Source organism: Apodemus sylvaticus, chromosome 6, assembly GCF_947179515.1.
Source record: "Apodemus sylvaticus chromosome 6, mApoSyl1.1, whole genome shotgun sequence".
NCBI classification, from domain to species: Eukaryota; Metazoa; Chordata; class Mammalia; order Rodentia; family Muridae; genus Apodemus; species Apodemus sylvaticus.
This window is the reverse complement of record NC_067477.1, coordinates 125,654,546-125,672,485: the sequence shown is the minus strand read 5'-3', so window position 1 is coordinate 125,672,485 and position 17,940 is coordinate 125,654,546. Positions and strand designations below refer to the sequence as shown.

Below are 17,940 nucleotides of genomic sequence, written 5' to 3'. Positions count from 1 at the left end.
TGGTATTGGGGTTAATTCCTCAGACTGTATGCTCTGCTCTTGTTGTTCTGGGGCCAAATCTGTAGATACCACCGTTGGGGTCAGTAGTCCATTTTCTACCATTTGTGGAGCTAAATCCTTGTATATGTCCACAGGTTTTATAACTTGCAGTCTTGAATATCCATTCTGTAATTCTGTTGTTATGTTTACTGACTCCATGACCTTAGATTGTGGTGTTCTGTTTTTCTCCAAACACTCCACTTCTTGAAGTTTTGGAGTAGCTGGCATGACTTCAGAATTTGCAAATTGATGCCATTGGCTCATCCCTGTAGGTACTGTCCCTTGATCTGGGGCCCCTGAGGCTGTTGTCATAGATTCTGTTATTTGATGATGTGATGGAGTCATCGCTGTAGGATTCTTCCATTGTGGCCACGTATCAGAGGTTAACTCTAAAGGCTCTGTCATCTTGTGACTTTGTGTTGGACTCACCTCTGAGAAGTCTATGTCTTGGTGCCACGGAGTGAACTCTGAAGGGTCCATGACCTGATGAGGTGGTTTTGGAATCAATGATAGATTCTTTGTGCCTGGATGTCGTGTCATCCCAATGGAGTCTCTGACCTCAACCTGGGATGCAGAAGGCAACTCTAGAGAGTCTTTGGCGTGAGCCACTGACGGTGCAATCAAACCAGTTTGTAAAGGTGGGATCACTCCCGTGGGGGACTGCTGAACCCTTGAGTTTACCTTTATGGATTGCACTGGTGGTTCTGGAATCATCCTCGATGAGTCAAGAACTTTAGATGATGGCTGTGAAGGTTGAAGAGAGCTAGGAGTAAACCTGACCTCTTTTGTGGCTTGATTCTGTGACCCCGAGTCCATGTTTAATGTTTCTGGGACTTTATGATGAGGCTGCAGAAGCCTTTCCCCAGCTTTGAAGACTGTATGACGTGGGTCTTGACTCATCTTTGCTGGTTCTACAACTTGATGTTTATGCAATGTATCTAGCCCCAATGTATCTACACCAATGACTTGGTGTTGTGGCTTTGGGGCTATTTCTGTGGATTCTGTGACATAAGAACATAATTCATTAATTATCTCCCTAGAATCCACAACGTTAAACAATATTTTTATGTTTGAGGTATTTGTGATTTGATTTAGTCTTGAGGACATACTCTTTGATGCTCTTGCTTGATGTTGAGGACTTGCTACTGGGTTTGATGACTTGGGAGGTATACTCACTGTTTCAGCTTGGTTTGATGGCTGTGATAAGTTAGTCTTATCTTGTGCTTTTCCCATAGAGTCTGTATCCTCTGAAAGTGAATCTGGGATAATTCCCATTGACTCCATGACTTGAAGCAATGCCATCTGAGTGATCTTTGTGCTGTTTGTGGCTGAATATGGTACCTTGGGTGTCAGTTCTACAGAGTCTGTATCCTCCGAATGTAAAGCTGGGATAATTCCCATTGACTCCATGACCTGAGGCAATGCCATCGGAGTGATCTTTCGGCTGTTTGTGGCTGAACATGGTACCTTGGATGTCAGCTCTACAGAGTCTGTATCCTCCGAATGTAAATCTGGGATAATTCCCATTGACTCCATGACCTGAGGCAATGCCATCAGAGTGATCTTTCGGCTGTTTGTGGCTGAACATGGTACCTTGGGTGTCAGCTCTATGGAGCCTGTATCCTCCGAATGTAAATCTGGGATAATTCCCATTGAATCCATGACCTGAAGCAATTCCATCGGAGTTTCCTTTTTGCTGTCTGTGGCTGAACATGGTACCTTGGGTGTCAGCTCTACAGAGTCTGTTACCTCTGAATGGGAATCTGGGTTTATTCCCATTGAATCCATGACCTGAAGCAATGCCATTGGAGTGACCTTTCTGTTCTCTATGGCTGAACATGGTACCTGTGGTGTCAGCTCTACAGAGTCTGATTCAGAGGAGATGCTGTAACTAGTGGAATGTTTCCCAAACTCCAGAGTCCCAGTGTCAGAGATAGAGGAAGAAGACATATACTTTGATTCTGATGAATTCAGGTATTTAAGTGCTGAGCTGAAAAGCAGAGAGAATATTTTTTCGTTGTCTTTGGAATCAGTAGTGAGAAAATTAGGACAAAGAAAGAAAGTGATCATTTCAAGTCTAACATAGTTCTGGTGTAAGGAAGGAGAGGGTGGAAAAGGGGTTGCTTCCTTGGGCATCAGTTATTGTAAAGAATCCCTCCACCAGGAGCAAGGGAGATGAGTCAGTGAAGTGAATGCCATACAAGTAGAGAAGCTGGGCCCTATCCCCAGATCACACACGATAACAGAATGCATGGTGTCCCAGTGCTGGAGAAGAGGAGACAAGCACGTCCCTGGGGCTCACTGTCCCACTGAGACACTTTATTTCAAAGAACAAGATGGATGGTTCCAAAAAATGACATCCAATTTTCAATACCCATTAAGCTGGATGACCTCAGTTCAGTTCAGCCCTTAAGATCTGCATGTTAGAAGAGAACTGACACCTGTGGCTTGCCCTCTGACCTCTACATACATGTGGCATACATGTGTACACATGCATAAAAAAGAGAAATGCTAAAAATGAATAAATGTATTTTTAATTAAAAAAAACTTCACTGTTTTGGGGGTTAGATGGTTCAGTACTTAAGAGCAGTGACTTCTCTTCCAGAAGATGCAAGTTTGATTCTCAGCACCCACATGGTGGTTCACAAACATCAGTATCTCTAGTACCAAGAGATCATATACTCCATTCTGCATCTGAGGGCACCAGGCATGCATGTGGGGCACAGATAGTCATACATGCAAAACAGGCATACATGTAAAATATAAATAAATTTCAAAAAATGGTTCTTTCTGACTGAAATATCCCCTTTACTCTCTTTCCTTCCTTTGATTTTAAATATTTCTCTACCCCCTACCCAGAAACTCTGTTTCCTGACCTTGCATTTTCCAGATGTTGAAAGATATTTTTAAAGCTTCTATCGATTGAGCATAATATACAGTCCTGGGTTTGGTCCTTACGACGACGACGTCCTGGAATACTGAACACAGCAGGTTAGGTCAGTGGAACTGAAGTGATATCAAAGTATCAGTAAGTTAACTAATAAGAATAGAAAACTGATTTAGGAATGAGACAATTACTCTCATAGTAAATGATGTAAGAGTATCAGGTATTTTATACTTCTAGCACTTACAATTAAGGCTATGTCTTAGTGAGGGGTTCTAGTGTTGTGATGAAACCACATGACTAGAAAATTCTTACAGGTAAAGGGTTAGTTTCACCGACCAACTTTCAAGTCATACTCCATTGTGGAGGGAAGTCAGGGTAGGAACTCAGGGCAGGATCCGTGAGGCAGGAGCTGATGCAGAGGCTCTGCTTACTGCCTTGTTTTCATGGTTTTCTCACCCTGACTACTTATGTCACCTATGACCACCAGCCTGGAGTGGCACCACCCACAGTGAGCTGGACTTTCCCACAATCATTGATCATCAATTAAGGAAATGCACCACAGGCTTGCCCACAGGGCAATCTGGAAGGAGCAGTTGAGGCTTCCTCTTCTAAAATGAGGCTAGCTTGTATCAAGTTGATGTGAAACAATCTTAGGACAGTCTGAAGACAGACTCTGCTTACCATGCCAGATCACTTGCTGTGGCATACTTCTTGGATTCTTCCAATTCTAAAGCTGGTAATAGGAGTAAAGAAACTACTTAGCATAGTAACTACTGATACAATGTAAAAGAATCCCTTTCATTCAATAATCATGAGGGCAAAGATAGAGTCATGCCTGCCATGGAGCTAATTAGTAGCAGGGCACAGCTAGCAAGTTTTAAATGTTCATATTCTCTGCTTTCTTCATCATGGACCAGAAGTGCCTCCACTAGAAGCATGGGAATGGGAACATAACAGTGGGAGACACAGAGAGCCTGATACATCTCTTCCTTTAAAGATGTTTGCCCAGAATACATAGTAGAGGACTAAAGGCAACAAACTCTTAGTAGTTATTCTTTGTCCAGTCTCCTGACCCAGTGAGTTTCTTTCCAGGACTTTGAGTTTCCATGAAAATATATGGGACATGGGAAAGGGACCATGCAGGAGTTAAGGGGCTGTATGCATGACTTTGCAAGTGAAGATGTTAGAAAGATGGCTTTACTCTAGTCACACCCTCATTTTCAATTTTCTTTCACATGCTGTCAACGATCAGTGTCTTAAAGCAGAAACACAGCAGCTTGAGCTAACAATAAGGGATAGAGTAATTCTGACCTTTGATTTTCCTGATATCTTCAAGAACCTGTTGCTTTGAAGCCTAGAGAAACACACAGAAAGAAACAAGAAACTTAGGTTTCTCCACATAAAGCCAGACACTCTGAAGCTAATAGAAAAGAAACTGGGGAAGACCCTTGAGGACATCGGTACAGGGAGAAAGTTTCTGAACAGAACACCAATAGCGTATGCTCTAAGAGCAAGAATTGACAAATGGGACCTTATAAAATTACAAAGTTTCTGTAAGGCAAATGACACCATCAAGAGGACAAATCAGCACCCAACAAATTGGGAAAAGATCTTCACCAATCCTACATCAGATAGAGGGCTAATATCCAATATATATAAAGAACTCAAGAAGTTAGACTCCAGAAAACCAAACAACCCTATTAAAAAATGGGGTACAGAGTTAAACAAAGAATTCTCACCTGAAGAACTTCGGATGGCGGAGAAGCATCTTAAAAAATGCTCAACTTCATTAGTCATTAGGGAAATGCAAATCAAAACAACCCTAAGATTTCATCTTACACCAGTCAGAATGGCTAAGATTAAAAATTCAGGAGACAGCAGGTGTTGGAGAGGGTGTGGAGAAAGAGGAACACTCCTCCACTGCTGGTGGGGTTGCAAATTGGTACAACCACTCTGGAAATCAGTCTGGCGGTTCCTCCGAAAACTGGGCACCTCACTTCCAGAAGATCCTGCTATACCACTCCTGGGCATATACCCAGAAGACTCCTCACCATGTAATAAGGATACATGTTCTACTATGTTCATAGCAGCCCTATTTATAATTGCCAGATGCTGGAAAGAACCCAGGTATCCCTCAACAGAAGAGTGGATGCAAAAAATGTGGTATATCTACACAATGGAGTACTATTCAGCCATTAGAAACAATGAATTCATGAAATTCTTAGGCAAATGGATGGAGCTAGAGAATATCATACTCAGTGAGGTAACCCAGACTCAAAAGGTGAATCATGGTATGCACTCACTAATAAGTGGATATTAACCTAGAAAACTGGAATACCCAAAACATAATCCACACATCAAATGAGGTACAAGAAGAAAGGAGGAGTGGCCCCTGGTTCTGGAAAGACTCAGTGAAACAGTATTCAGCAAAACCAGAACGGGGAAGTGGGAAGGGGTGGATGGGAGGACAGGGGAAGAGAAGGGGGCTTACGGGACTTTCGGGGAGTGGGGGGGCTAGAAAAGTGGAAATCATTTGAAATGTAAATAAATTATATCGAATAAAAAAAATTAAAAAAATAAAGAAAAAAAAAGAAAGTTAGGTTTATGTTATAGATTGGAGATTTTATTGACAATACATCTCATCTTCCCTGTGGGTTATTAATATGTTTTAATCATATGTAATCATCTTGAAAAATGTGCAATTATGTCATTAGATTCTAATTTATTAATGAATAACTTATTATATATAATAAGGAAGCCCCAAGATGGCATTGTAGGCAAAGGTGCTACACACCATGCCCAAAGACCTGGGTTGTCTGGAGCTCTTGTAGTAAAAGGAGAGAAGCAGTTTTCACCAGTCCTTTCACTTCCCTCCATGTGCATGCCATGGCATTTGTGCATGCATGCACACATGCATACATGTTATTCAGTGTCTTCAAAAATTAAATTCTAGATTATTATGTGGCATACTGAGACTAAAGATAAATATGCCCCCTTTACTCTAGAGCCAAGCATTAGTAAGGAAAACAGCCACCTAAACAGATAAGATACTATGTGGGAGCCAGCAAAATGGCTCAGTGGGTACAGGTACCTGGTGCCAAGCCTTGCCAACTGACATTTACCTGCTATGGTTTTCAAGGTAGATGGAAAGAACTGACTCTTATAGGTTGCCTTCTACTTCTCTGTGCCCCATGACACATGCACACACACACACACACAATTTTTTTCAGTGTGGTAAATGTAATAGAAATGCATCACTGAACTCAGAAGAACTTGATTAATTTCCTTAAACAGAATGAAAGAATACTCCATAAATTTCTATTTGAGCAACAGATCAGAGAGTCAGCTGATTTCTAGGCGAAAAAGTGCATTATAAGCAAATAAAACACCACTGAAAAGGGCATATGGAACTTGTATTGTGGGGCATTCACCAGAGAAGACTGGATGGACATGGCTTTTAGCCACCGGCATGTCTTTATTAGCCACTCAGCAACTACAATGGATGTTCAGGATTCCAGTGTATCCACAAGCCTTTTTCAGAGTGACCTCTTAAGCACAAAAACCATGTTCTGGGTTGACATAAATTAACAATAATGGTTAACCAGAAGCAGAAGCCAAAAAGTGAGGCTAGTCCATTTTGAGGGTCCCAAAACTATGGACTTTGATGGATTGGGCCGTTGTTTTACCTGTGGCAGGTGGTGCTGACTATGTGCTGAGATTTACAGTCTGAAAGGCACTTCCATCATGGAGTCAGCTGTGCTAAAGTCTGGAGCCCTGTAACCATTTGCAAGTGCACTTTTGCTCAGCTGTGGGAGATGGTGCTGAGAAGGTGAGAAGCAGGGGAAGCTTAGTGGTAGGAGTTCCATTCTATTCCATAAGGTCTTCCTAGCAAATAGTAAACTCATAGGACTTTGCAGTGATGCCCACAGTCAGGTTAAGGGCATTAATGACATTTGTCACCATTAAAATGAGTCAAATATGTACTCCTTCCTCAGGGCATCAATGTCTAAAGAGCCTAGCCAACAATTCTGGGGCATTTGGTGAATATGTCTATGATTTAGTAACCCAGTTTACCACAGAGCTACGTATGTCTGGTGGTAGTTTTGATAGTTTTGAGCTTATTTTATGCTTAATCATGCATTATGTATAAATCTATGTTCATGGTGAGCCCATTAAGATACAAAGCAAAAGAAAACTGGTGTTGAAATACCAGTTAATATGTCTACCAATGTGCCTTCTGTATCTGTATCTCCACACGATCTACAAATATCACACATGTAAGTAATCTGGAAACACCCTCATGGTGAAATACCTACAGATACTGGATAGAGCATGGCATGTGCCTGGAATGTAGTTTATCCTCTGTGAAAAGAAGGTTACAAAGAAAGCTAAGCTGAATGCTTTTCACAATTGAGCCCAGGATGCTACTGATGGAAGCTCTTCTTGGCCCATGTTGCTGCTTAGGGAGCTTGGCCACCTCCACCCTGTGCTGTGGACGTTTGAAATAAACAGTGGATAGACCAGGTGACTAGAGACTAGGGGCACACATCTATAGGTATTTGGCTCCTGTTTCATGAGCATTTTACCAGATATGTAGATTCTTTTCTTTTGTTTTCCATTGGTCATGTGGATCCTGTTCCTCTCAGCACTTCACAGCCAGAACTGCTTGCTCATGCAAAGCCCCACTTTCTCCTGCTTTCCTTAGAACATGGATTCACAGGTTCCTGAACCAATGTTTCCTGAGTTATGACATATAGGATCTCAAAGAAGTCCTTTTAATTTTACAGGTTCTGGATAACTTGATTAGCATAAAGAGAGAAAGAGAAAAGGGGAGAGAGAGAGAGAGAGAGAGAGAGAGAGAGAGAGAGAGAGAGAGAGAGAGAGAGAGAGAGAGAGAGAGACTTCCTAAAGGGAAAAAGCTGAAAAGCAACAGTGAAAACTCAGGCTACTTCGAGGTCCTAAGTCAACTCTTAAAAAAAAATGGGTTGGCAAATGTGTTGGGGCAAAGAAATGTCCCATATAAAGACCTCATTAAAAAATCAAGAATCTTAGAGTGCCACATGCTCAAAGGACACACAGTGTCTGTGCTGACACAGAGATAAAATTGGTCTTGCTACACTCAATATCTGAGGCAAGAAGAGCAGTCACTCCTAACTGCTGGAGATGAATACACTTCCAAAGAACACATGCACCACAAGAGAGTCCTTCTACATCAGTGGTTCTGATTCCATAGGTCACTACTCTGTTGGGTGTCAAAGGACCATTTTACAGGGGTCACCTAAGATGATCAAAAAACAGAGTTTATTTACATTATTATTCATAACAGTAGCAAGATTACAGTTATGAAGTAGCTATGAAAATAATTTTATGGTTGGGGGTCACCACAGCATGAGGAACTATATTAAAGTGTTGTAGCATTAGCAAAGTTGAGAACCACTGTTCTTCATGAATTGCATGTGTGTTGTATGCCTCAGTACATACACACATTCTACAGGTTTATCTTTGTGTGCTCTAAAATGGCAACCTTATAGCCCACAGGTTATCTGCCTAGTGACAGCCCTTCAACCAATATACTGATGCAAACTCATGCTTCAGATCTTTGAGTCCAAATAGCCTACACAAATTTCTCCTTTTTTAAAAATATATACTCTTTTATAAAGTTTTCATTTGTTTTTATTTTAAGTGAATGTATGTTATGCTTGCATGTATGCCTGTAGGAAAGAGTTGAATTCCTTGGAACAGGAGTTACAGGCAACTGTGAACTGTTGTGTGGGTGCTGGGAATGGAACCCAGGTCCTTTAGAAGAGCAGCCAGTGCTCTTAACCTCTGAGACAGCTCTCCAGTCCCTTTCACTCTTTGCCTTTAAGATCTCTCTATTGGCTGAGCAGTGGTTGCACATGCCTTTAATCCCAGCACTCTGGAGGCAGATGCAAGTGGATTTCTGAGTTCGAGGCCAGACTGATCTACAGAGTGAGTTCCAGGACAGACCAAGACCTCTCTTTTGTCTTGGCTTCTTTGAATGCAGCTATAATATATTATTCATTCTCTCTCTCTCTCTCTCTCTCTCTCTCTCTCTCTCTCTCTCTCTCTGTCTATATACATATAGATATGTGCATACTTCCCTAAATTTACAAATCTAAAACAACTTATGAATATGAACAGCCACTGATTCTAGTAGCACATGCCTGTAATACCAACACTTGAAGTAAGGAAGAGGATTGTTACTGGTTTGAGATAATCTTCGTAGTGAGCACCAGCTTAGCTGGAGATATAAAGCAAGATCCTATCTCAAAAACTAAAACAAAACACACACACACACACACACACACACACACACACACACATCACTTTTACCTCAGTAAAAACTCTATAACCCTTAAAGTCATAAAATATATTTTTATATTAATAAAGATCATAAAATATCAAAGTATTGGATTAATAATACAGAAGACCTTCATATATAAAACCATAAATATTTAACACAGGAGATTGATGATAATATGCATAATTGGAAAGATATTTCAGGCTCTTGGCTGGGATGATTTTAATATAAAAAATGTCAATCCACCTCGAGTTCAAGTCTACCTTGAAGCTTTCTCAATGGAGAATAAGAAGAGAGAGAGACTTGTAGGACCAAAAGCAAAAACAGCTACACAACCATGGTTAATAACAAAAACAGGCAGGTGGAATTAAAATGTTTTTAAAAGGCTCTGAAATATCAGGAGGGAGAGGATTTCTGTGCACTGAAGTCCAGCCTGGTCTAAATACTAGTTCCAGGAGACCCAGAGCTACAAAGAGAGAGTCTGTCCCAAAACAAACACCCAGCTCTGAACCAAGTTCATTTCCATATGACAATATGACAGTTTAATTGAGGAGAGCTCCACATAGCAGCAAGAAAACAATGCCAGTACTGTGATGACAAATGTCAACTTGACAAAATCTAGAATCATCTGGAGATGAGCCTCTGAGCATGTCTGTAGGGAAGTGTCTGGATAACCATCCTGAGGCACCTCTGGGTGGCGCCAAGCTATGACTGGGATCCTAGACTGTGTCCCTAGGGAAAGAGAAGAGCAGCTTGAACTTGTTCCTTCTCTCTGCTTCTTTACTGTGGATGGCACCTGAATCGCTACCCTGAGCCCCTATGCTGTGGCTTCTTCCCCTGCCATGGTGGACGGAGGGACCATTTAAAGGAATCACAAAGGTCCCCCAGGAGCCAAAAATTATTCTTGAAAAAGCATAGTTAAATGACTCAGTTTCTATTTTTAAAACCATGTACAAATGGTTTTACAGTAATCAAAAATAGTCATGAAACTAGCATAAGAACAGACCTTTAGGATCAATGAAAGCTAACACTAAAAATCAACTGCTTCTCTACACAGACACTGAGACCATTCAATGCAAACAAAACAAAACAAAACAAAAGCTTTAATAAATGGTTTTGGGACACTGGAAGGCCACTTGTTGATGAGTGAAGTTGGGCCTTACTTCATATCATATTTAAAAACAAAATTGAGATAAAGTAAAAAACATAAATGTAAGAACTAAAGTAATGAAACTCTACAAACTAAGAAGGAGAAGGAGTAAGAGCAGGGGGAAATACAAAAAGAGGAAGAGAAAGAGGAAGAGAAGGAGGAGAAAGAGGAGAAGGGCATGGGAGGATGGTTCAGCTGCACATACTGCACTTGCAGAGGAGCTGGGTTCAGTTCTTAGCATCTATGTCAGATGGTTCATGATACCCTGGAATTCTAGCTCCAGGGTGATCCAAGCACCTCTGGCTTCTGCAGGCACTTGTGTTCCAATTCTCCCACACAAACACACAATTTTACAAATGAACTTAGAGAAGAGAAAGAATTGTAATGGTTAATCATATGTCAACTTGGCTAGGCTATGGAACCCAGTGGTTTGGTCATATATTAGCCTAGAACATTTCTTTGACAGTAATTCTTACATATGACTAACATTTAGAATCAGTACACTTTAAAGCATATTGCTTTCCATACTGTGAGTAGCCATCACCCAATCAGCTGAAGGCTTTAATAGCAGAGATCAGAACTCCTGAAGAGAAAAGACTTCTTCCACAGGAGTGAAGCACAAAAGGTGTAACCATTTCTCTAGCCTGCCCTTTGCTGCATCTTTTGGACTCAGGACAATGACACTAACTTTTACCTGAGTTTGTCTATGAATTTCAGAAGAGCTGTGAGAATCAATTTCTTGGCCACAGTTTCTTGTCGTGTGTGTGTGTGTGTGTGTGTGTGTGTGTGTCAGAGGACAGGAAACTCAGACTGGAGGCATGACCTACCAGGTCCTCAAGAAGACCATCAGTGCTTACTAACATTCACCATGTGCACCATGTCTGCGAACAATTTTTCTTCTGTTGAAAATAAAAATTTCCACCCACCCACAAAGTTGTAATTAATGTCCCAAGACCTTCATTGTCTTGTCCTATGAGTATAAATCTTTCTTTCCAAACTGGCTCCATCGGCCTTCTGCCTCCCATGTGATGGACAATATCCATTTCTCAACTCTTATCACATTCTTTCCCCAAAAAGTTCTATGTATGTCAGTCTGACTGTCTCCCCTAGCTCAAGTTTCTAGGCAGCACTTCTTTAATATCTTGTACGTTCTTCCTTTTTGATAATATGATACTAAAGTTACTACTACTATTACCACCTCTTCCTCTTGACCTCTCTCTCCTTCTCTTCCTCCCTTTTCTTTCTTTCCTATTCCTTGTTCTACCTGCTCTTCCTCTTCTTTCTGTTCTTCTCTCTTGCTCTTCTTTTCTTGGCTTTTTTGAGAGAGTAGTCCTTGCTCTCCTGGAACTTACTATGTGGACTAGGATGACTTTGAACTCAGAAAGTTCCTCCTGCCTCTGCCTCCAAAGTACTGACATCAAAGGTGTGCACCACCATGCCCGGCCTAAAGCTTCTCAAACTGAATTAATAGAAAGACATCTATGGGTATTACCTCAACTCCCCCTACCCTCTGCTCATTCCCTCAGATGGCCCAGAGGCTCAGCATTTCTAAAAACCTATAGGGGTTCAGCACAGAGAGAAGTGGGTTTTGAGAGAAAGTGGCTATCACATACCTTTGTCTTGGCCGCCGCCTTTGTCTGGCTCCTATACCTAGAAAACAACACACAGATAGCGCCAATCATGAAACTAATTAGACTAATCTTGAAATGGCCCAGCAGTGGGATATCCATCCCCCAACTTGGCTCCATTACTCAAGCACATTGCTTTAACTAACTAACTAAACTCAACTCAACTAAAGAGTCTCTGTCTCCAGAATGGCACCATTATGATATCATAATAGGTACTTCAAGGTAAGGCCAGTCATTGTACATTTCAGCCACTGCCCTTCCCTGGGGCTACCCCTAGCTCTCAGATCCCTTATATCCCAAATCTCAAGGAAGAATCCAGCTATGAATCTTCCGAGGTCCAGCTTGATAAAGTGACATTAAGGAAGAAGTGATGAGGCAAAGTTTCAAAGTCTTTCAAAATGGCCTGTTCCAATTCACATCTTCTCTGGAGCTGGCCACTATCCTATACTTGGATTAGGTCCCATGCCATACATTTCAAACTTCTGGTTAGAAGTAGAATTAGAGACAGAACAGTTGGAGTGGACATGCTCATATGCTCTGAGGTGCTTAGTTCTCAAAGTTCATGGGTCTCCATATTCCCTAGTTCCTGTTGACCTGAATGCATCAAATTGAGTAGTAACCTTAGAGGAACACCTTATCCTAGGACCTACTCTCTTACTGCCAAGTTTATCTATACTATATTTTGGAGTTACCAAAGAAGCTACAATAATAGTTCAGCAAATACCTCTTACCCTTTCTCATCTATCCATAACAGCTTTTTTTTTCTTTTTTTTTCTTCGATATATTTTTTATTTACATTTCAAATGAATTCCCCTTTTCTAGACCCCCACTCCCCGAAAGTCCCATCAGCCCCCTTCCCTCCCCGTTTTCCCAACTACCCCTTCCCACTTCCCTGTTCTGGTTTTGCCCTATATTGCTTCACTGAGTCTTTCCAGAACAAGGGGCCACTCCCCCATTCTTCTTGTACCTCATTTGATGTGTGGATTATGATTTGGGTATTCCAGTTTTCTAGGTTAATATCCACTTATTAGTGAGTGCATACCATGATTCATCTTTTGAGTCTGGGTTATCTCACTCGTTTTTTAAAAAATGTATTTTATGTGTAAGTATAATTTGCCTGGATGTATGTTTGTATACCGCATGCGTGCCCAAGACATTCACAAGACAGCATCAGATCCCCCAAAAACTGGAGTTAGGGACAGTTTTGAGAGGCTATGTGGGTGCTGTAACTCAGCACTAGCCCTTTGCAAGAGCAGCCTGTGCACTAACCATTGAGCCATCTCTCCAGCCCCACTCTTCACATCTTATATGACTTCAGTACACTTGTCAAGACCATGAGATTAAAATGGGAGGTGGAGCATCCAGAATCAAAGGGCATCCTTGGCTTCATTGCAAATTCAAAGCCAGCTTGAGCTCCATAAACCCTATCTCACGAAAATGCAAACATTGGTACATTGATTCCTACTTTCATTTGCATCTCATATTCTCCCACCAGTGTCAGGATCCATTTTAGAGCACCATGTTGCTGGAGACCGAACCCAGAGCCCTCTGAGTTGTAACCAAGAGTCCTATCACTGCACCAATAGAGAAAATTCCTAACAGTCAGGAAGTGCCACAAAATAGCTAACCTGCTTGCAGTTTTCCACATGTTTCTCTAAAGTCTCTGTAGGCTTCCTCCCCCACTGCCTGGCAGGTAGGACAGGACACACTGTTTTATCCAAGATATCTAAGTACCACTTTTCCTCCACACTGCCTACAGTGGAAAGAATGGGACACTGTAATCTGTAGAATTCTTCAGAAACAAAAAACTTAAGTCTACAATTGAGGGAAAATATTGAATACATTCTTGCAGTAAAAGACTTTCAAAAATAACTTGTTTCTATTCACTGCACAGTTTCAGAAACCTCTGTCCATTTCTCCCCCCCCCCAAAAAAAACCCATCTGAGGCTCACTCTCAAGTCCCATGGAGTGAGTCAGAACTGGGGGGCAACTTTTCAGATCATGATGTAAGAAAAACATACTTAGATATGCAAAATTGCTGTCTGAAATTTTTTTCTATGTGCCTGAGATGATGCTAAATGTTTTTGTCATTTAAATTTCATCGATATAATATTTCCTGTCTACATACAAGGAAATCGAGGACTGTAAGGGACAGCCCTAGGCAGCTCAGAAGGCACACAGGGCCAAAATTTAAGCCTGTGTGACCTCCAAACCAGCAGCAGCTGCTGCTTCCATGAACAGCAGGTGAGGCTTGGTGGTCGATGCCTCCCCATCAGGAATGAAGGGCTCAGTTCAATTTCTCACAGAGACAGAGAGAGAAGGGAGGTAAGAAAGAGGGAGAAATAGGTGACAGCCTCATCTGGTACATCAACCCTCACAGAAATAACACGCATATTCAAAGAGAAGAGTACCTGCTGCATAGACTGGCGGCTCCTTCCGAACCCTACGAGCCTGGGCTTTGGGGTGAGGCTGAGCTTTAGGCCGCTGCTTCCTTCCCGCATAAGATGCAAACTCAGAAACCTGAAACACATCAACTTCCCAAATCACCTTCCCCTTCTCTTTAGTAGACTAGGCCCCACTCCCTCAACCTCCTGACCTTCCTTTCACACAGGACTGACTGAAAAGGAATAAGAAAGCCGGTAAAAGTCATCCCCTCACCAAATTCTAGGGATTCCAAAGTCAATCAAGCCAACAAAGCAAAGGCTTTCTACCTCCAGCTTAAAGAGTGAAGCTCAGTCTCCCAGACAGCGCAGGACCCTACCGTACATCTTGTGCTTCTTTTGCAGAAGCTCACTGTAGTCTTCATCTTCTTCCTGCTTGACTTTCCTCTTTCCTTTGGCCTTCTCCTTTTCCTTTTCACCTGTGCCTGACATTCCACACAACAACAAAGCAGTCTATAAATGCCTTCCAAACCTTGTCATAGCACCACAAGGCATGAATCACTAAAAAATGTACCCTCGCAGAACAGCTTGGAGAAACTTGGTGTGAACAGATCCTAACCTATGGAGTCTCCCTTTTCCCTGTAGATTGTCTTTCCTCAGAAACCATCAGATCTTCCATATGCCTAAACACGTCTCTTGACTATGATTTATATCTACAGAACCAGAACTCAACAAAGACACCTGTGGATCAATCACTGACTGTGACCCTCTGGCATACATTGCCACGATAACCTGTTACCCAGTCCTCACATCCTCAAAATCAGAGGAAAACATAAGAGTAAGAAAAAGAAGGTCAAATGCCATGGAGAAGAAGGCTGCCACTGGGTAGGATTGGTAGAGCTGACAAAGGGAGAGTCACGAAGGCAACAGTGTGTGATAGCCTGACTCCTTCACATCTGCTTATTCAGGTTGGTCGTAGTGTAGCTCCCAAACACTGGAGGCCCATGCAGGAGTTCATAATACATCCAATGCTTGTGTGAACCAGATACTGAGTGTGAAGCCAGCCAGAGCCACATGGTGAAAGCCCTGTGTCAAACAAAATCTCATCTAATCACTACTGATAAGGAGCCACACCACACCAAAACACCAAGCACATGAGATACACTCTCTTGTCTCAGAACTGAGAATCTGAAATGGATACCTTCAACCTGTGAAGTGGCAGCAGGCTTGATTCTTCTCATCTTAATCCAGTAGGTAGACTTTCGGAAGGTTGCAGGGAAGTCAGTCACTGGTTCACATGAGGAGGCAGATGACGAACCACTCAGGGAGTCCTCATGAGGGATAGTGCACTGGAAGCTATTATCCTTTATGGAGCACTGGGTCCTATTACTGACACAACACAGACACATGTACCACAGAGGAGAAGCTGGAGACATTATCTATTACTTATTCTTACATTGTAAAAACACAACCAAGTTAAAAAATTGTGCAAAGTTATGAAGACTTGTTTTGTTTACAAAAAGCAAAAAATAAAATGAAATCAAATGCACACAAAAACAGCACATGGGTTAAAACATACTAACCTTTACAAGTCAATTCAACACGGTATATACAATTCTTCTTAAACCCAGGTCCGTCAGAGTAAACAGGCTACACAAGTGATCCCTCTGCAGCCCAGACCTTCCCAGACTACTCTGAGAAAAGAGAGTAGGCAAAGTGATAAGGCTCCTTGGAAGTAGAATCACGTGTACCCATCTGTCCTTTCTCTGATAGAAGGACCATAATCTAAAGGCTTCTCAGCACAAAGGATAGTCTGTGGATTCTACACTGACACTGTCCTCCGCCTCTTTCCCCTTCCCCTACCTCTCCCTCCTCCTCCTTCCCCCTCCTCCTCCCCCTCTGTTCCCAACACTGAGATGGCATCCTGTCCTACTTACACAACACAACCCTTAACTTACATAGTTTAGGAACAATGCAATCATGTCTTAGTGAAGTGGCCAGAGAATCCTAGGAAATAACTAATCCACCAAGGAGTGTACATGGAGGATCCATGGCTCCAGATATAGATGTAGCAGAGGATGGCCTTGTCTGACATCAATGGGAGGGCAGGCCCTTGGTACTGTGGAGGTTTGATGCCCCAGCCCAGGTGGATGTTGGAACAGAAGGGTGAGAGAGGGTGGGTGGGTGAGCACCCTCATAGAGGCAAAGGGGAGGATGGAGAGGCAGATGTAGGATGGGGGCTGGTGGAGGACTAACCCGGAAGAAGGATATCATTTGAGATATAAACAAATGGAATGATAAATAAAAAAAAGTGATAATGGGGGGTTTGCTTCAACCCTTTTGCTCCCAAATAATGACAAGGTGTTTCTATACCCACTCTAGCCCATTTTAGCTCCGCAATAAACAATAGAGACATACTAAATTTATTAACAAGCTATGAGCCCTGTAACTGGGCAGATACTCATCTATTCTAACCATGGCGTGCTAGCGTGGCTACATCCCAGCCATGTGACCCTTTATTTGTAATCTGAATCTGAGTCTGAATCTTGCTCAGACTGGCTCTGTTCCATATGTGTCTTCATGGTGACTCTTCCCATGTCCCTCCACAGCTCTCTTCTCTATCAGTCCCTCTGTCTGTCTGTCTGTCCCTGTGTATATGTGTGCATGTGCATGTATCTTGTCTCTCTCTTTCGTCTCCCAGGGACCCCCAACTGGGACTGGAAGTCTTGCCTAGTTATTGGCTGATCAGCACTTTACTAAACCATCAGAGGTGATAGAAAACAATTTTTATACAACATTGAGATGCAATCAGAGCTGGGCGGTGGTGGCACATGCCTGTAATCCTCGTACTCGGGAGGTAGAGGCAGGTGGATTTCTGAGTTTGAGGCCAGCCTGGCTTACAGAGTGAGTTCTAGGACAGCCAGGGCTACAAAGAAAAACCCTGTCTCAAAAACAAAACAAAACAAAAAACAAAAACAAAACAAAAAACCAAGAAACCCCAAAAAACCCGAATAAAGGAAAAAGAAAAGAGGCACAGAAATCAGAATCTGTATACACAGTGTACAAAACCAACCCCTAATAGCTGTGTTCTGATTTTTTTCTCTCTTTTTTTTAACTTATTAACTTTATGTTCTGCTCACTGCTCTCCTCTAGGCCACCCTTTCCCACAATCCTTACTTCATCCCCCTTGTCCTCTGGGCGGTGGACTCAGATTTCAAAATCCCACTATTCTTTGAGAAAAATTAATGAGCCAGGAAGTGGTGGTGCTCATCTTTCATTCCAGCACTTGGAAAGCAGAGGCAGGCCATCTTCTCTCCAGTGACTGAGCAGGTGGGTACAGAGTGCAGGGAACACAGGAGTGGCAGAGCAGCTGGGACAGGGTCCACCCAGGCTAAACCTGCACCCAGAAGCTGGGAAGCACCACAGCCATCTGTGAGCCAATCCTGCCAGGGAGAACTGCACTGCAGGGTGTGATTTGACTCCCAGCTTTGGAGGTGAGGGCGCCATCTTCTCTCTAGCAACTGAGCAGTTAG

The 17,940-nt window shown here is 42.4% G+C and overlaps 1 protein-coding gene and 1 long non-coding RNA gene across 2 annotated transcripts in view; one reads left to right on the top strand and one right to left on the bottom strand.

The window, feature by feature from the left end:
• LOC127687598 (HEAT repeat-containing protein 5B-like) overlaps positions 1 to 17,940 on the top strand; it is a 139,442-nt gene that overhangs the window by 60,638 nt on the left and 60,864 nt on the right.
• Positions 2,919 to 4,282, bottom strand: LOC127687611 (uncharacterized). The gene is made up of 3 exons (XR_007978426.1): positions 4,238 to 4,282; positions 3,608 to 3,659; positions 2,919 to 3,017 (listed from the first exon to the last, which is right to left on the bottom strand). It is a non-coding gene; the product is annotated as an uncharacterized LOC127687611 (long non-coding RNA).